Source organism: Triticum dicoccoides, chromosome 2B (genome assembly GCF_002162155.2).
Source record: "Triticum dicoccoides isolate Atlit2015 ecotype Zavitan chromosome 2B, WEW_v2.0, whole genome shotgun sequence".
In the NCBI taxonomy this organism is placed as follows: Eukaryota; Viridiplantae; Streptophyta; class Magnoliopsida; order Poales; family Poaceae; genus Triticum; species Triticum dicoccoides.
In genome coordinates, this window is record NC_041383.1 from 347,437,798 (window position 1) to 347,441,327 (window position 3,530).

Genomic DNA, 3,530 nt, shown 5'->3' on the forward strand with positions numbered 1-3,530 from the left:
GGAATTAGGTTTTTGTTGTGCTCCTGGATGTTTTCAGGGTACGTGGGTATATATCGGAGGAAGAAGTAGGTCGGTAGATGCTCGAGGGGCCCACGAGGGTGGGGGGCGCGTCCACCCCTAGGGGGCGTGCCGGGCACCCTCGTGGCCGCCTCCTCTGTTGCTTGACGTCCACTCCAAGTCCCCTGGATCACGTTTCTTCCACAAGATCGCTCCCAAAGGTTTCATTCCGTTTGGACTCCGTTTGATATTCATTTCCTTCGAAACACGGAAATAGGCAAAAAACAACAATTTGGGCTGGGCCTCAGGTTAGTAGGTTAGTCCCAAAAAAGATATAAAAGTGTAAAGTAAAGCCCATAAACATCCAAAACGGGTAATATAATGGCATGGAACAATCAAAAATTATAGATACGTTGGAGACATATCAAGCATCTCCAAGCTTAATTCCTGCTCATCCTCGAGTAGGTAAATGATAAAAATAGAATTTTTGATGTGGAATGCTACCTAGCATAATTCTCAATGTAATTTTCTATATTGTGGCATGAATGTTCAGATCCAAATGATTCAAAATAAAAGTTCATATTGACATAAGAAATAGTAATACTTCAAGCATACTAATCAAAGCAATCATGTCTTCTCAAAATAGCATGGCTAAAGAAAGTTATCCCTACAAAATCAGATAGTCTGGCTGTTGCTCTATCTTCATCACACAAAGTATTTAATCATGCACAACCCCGATGACAAGCCAGGCAATTGTTTCATACTTTAGTAATCTCAAACTTTTTTTTGAAACTGGAACTATTTTTCTACTGCGGGTAACACAGAAGTTCAGGAGTCCTTCTCTGTCATGACTCGGAGTATGGCATGATCTCAAAATCCAATACAGAGTAACAAAATACTGGACTCGGACTGGTGGCGGAGATAAATCTGGTGGTACTCGCACTGGTCACGGAGATGAATCTGGTGGAACTCGGACTGGTGGCGGATATATGTTGCTGGTGGACTCGAATTATCGTGATGGCGGTGGATATGTGGTATATGGCTGCGGTGATGACGATGGTGGTAAATGGCAGCGGTGATGATGATGGTGGTATATGGCAGCGATGATGACGATGGTGGTATATGGCAGCGGTGACGATGATGGTGGGTATATGGAAGCGGTGACGATGATGATGCGGCGGCGGCGTGACAACTTGTGAACAGAACTCGAAACTCTAAAGGTCTAGACACTAAGACCAGCAACTAGACACGATGATGCAACCGCAAATTCAACGTTGCAAAACCCTAAGAAGATTATGCAAAGGCTCAGATTGGTTCGGATATGAGGAACTAACCCTAATTTTTTTTGGCTTTTTCGTGGACTGTAGGTATGAAGAACAGACTCGATCTAACTATGAAAAACTGTAAAATCTCACTAAGCAACCTGGAAATCTGATACCACTTGATAGAGGCAAAGGTGTCCCGTCTTTCGATGAGATGGTGGCTATCGTTTTCTATGGGAGTCGACCTTGATGATCCGACTACGAACGTGTGAGACGTCGCGCCTTAGCAATTGCTAAACCAATTTCCGAGGGGTTATTGACCACGCCGGAGCACGATCAACTTGACCACGAGGGTCTATTTTCCTGCGAGCAAACGAAGAACAAGCAAGAAACTGAGATTGCAATCTGGATATTGTGAATATAAGAGGAAAGCTTTATTAATGAAGGTGGGGTTCTGTGACGCCTTTGTCTGGTCGTTGAATACAAACGAAGTACGCGAAGTTGCAGCTATGGCGAACTTTTAATCTAAACAAAACCCAAAGTCTAAACGACGCCCTAAGGGCTGTATATATGGAGGAAGAGGGGGGGGGGATTTCGTGGCCCTTGGGGAAGGGGTCCGAAACCAACCCTATCTCTTGTTTCCCCACACATATGGACTCTAAAAAAATCCTATACTCAAGTAATTCGAAAATACATGGGCCTGGCCCAATAATAAGGTGACGCAGCACCTAGAATAGCCTCTGGACGAAAGTTATGAAGTAGCATCTTGTATATTTCGTCCAAGGCTTCATGCACTCATTATGGTGGCTTCAATGTCCTGAAGTCATCACTTGTAACTTCGTTCTTGTTCCCCTTGCGCATGCCATCATCTCCATGCTTCTTCTTGCTCCAATGTTCATCCTTTTCCAAGCTAGGCCCTTCATTTGTAAGCAAAACAAATGTATCCAATTTAGGCAGCATCATATTCTCATGAACATTAGAATCATTACCAAGAAACGAAAGTACCTGGTAATTTAATTGGCGTGCGCGAGCTCTAGTAATTGGTCCAGTATGTATAGCAGCAGGAGCTGTGGGGTGTAACAATGGTATTGATGTCATCATCACAAGGTACAATCCAGTAGGAGGCTCCTCAAAAGTCCCATGCACCTACACAAACAAACAAGAACCTTGCAACCAACATAACAAAGGGGTTGTCAATCCCTTCACGGCCACTTGCAAAAGTGAGATCTGATAGAGATAATATGGTAAGATAAATATTGTTGGTAGTTTTATGATATAGATAGGAAAAGTAAAGATGCAAATAAAAGTAGATGCCAAACTTATATGATAAAGATAGACCCGGGGGCCATAGGTTTCACTAGTGGCTTCTCTCAAGAGAGCATAAGTATTACGGTGGGTGAACAAATTACTGTCGAGCAATTGATAGAAAAGCGCATAGTTATGAGATTATCTAGGCATGATCATGTACATAGGCATCATGTCCGTGACAAGTAGACCGACTCTTGACTGCATCTACTACTATTACTCCACACATCGACCGACTCCTGCCTGCATCTAGAGTATTAAGTTCATAAGAACAGAGTAACGCATTAAGAAAGATGACATGATGTAGAGGGATAAACTCATGCAATATGATATAAACCCCATATTTTTATCCTTGATGGCAACAATACAATACGTGCTTTGCTGCCCCTGCTGTCACTGGGAAAGGACACCGCAAGATTGAACCCAAAGCTAAGCACTTCTCCCATTGCAAGAAAGAACAATCTAGTAGGCCAAACCAAACTAATAATTCGAAGAGACTTACAAAGATAACTTAATCACACATAAAAGAATTCAGAAGAGATTCAAATATTTCTCATAGATAAACTTGATCATAAACCCTCAATTCATCAGACCTCGACAAACGCACCGCAAAAAGAGTTACATCGAATAGATCTCCAAGAAAATCGAGGAGAACTTTGTATTGAGATTCAAAGAGAGAGAAGAAGCCATTTAGCTAGTAACTATGGACCCGAAGGTCTGTGGTAACCTACTCACAACTCATCGGAGAGGCCTTGGAGATGATGTAGAGGCCCTCCATGGTCGATTCCCCCTCCGGCGGAGCGCCGGCAAAGGCTCCAAGATGGGATCTCATGGATACAGAAGGTTACGGCGGTGGAATTAGGTTTTCGTTGTGATCCTGGATGTTTTCAGGGTACGTGGGTATATATAGAAGGAAGAAGTAGGTCGGTAGACGCTCGAGGGGCCCACAAGGGTGGGGGGGTGTGC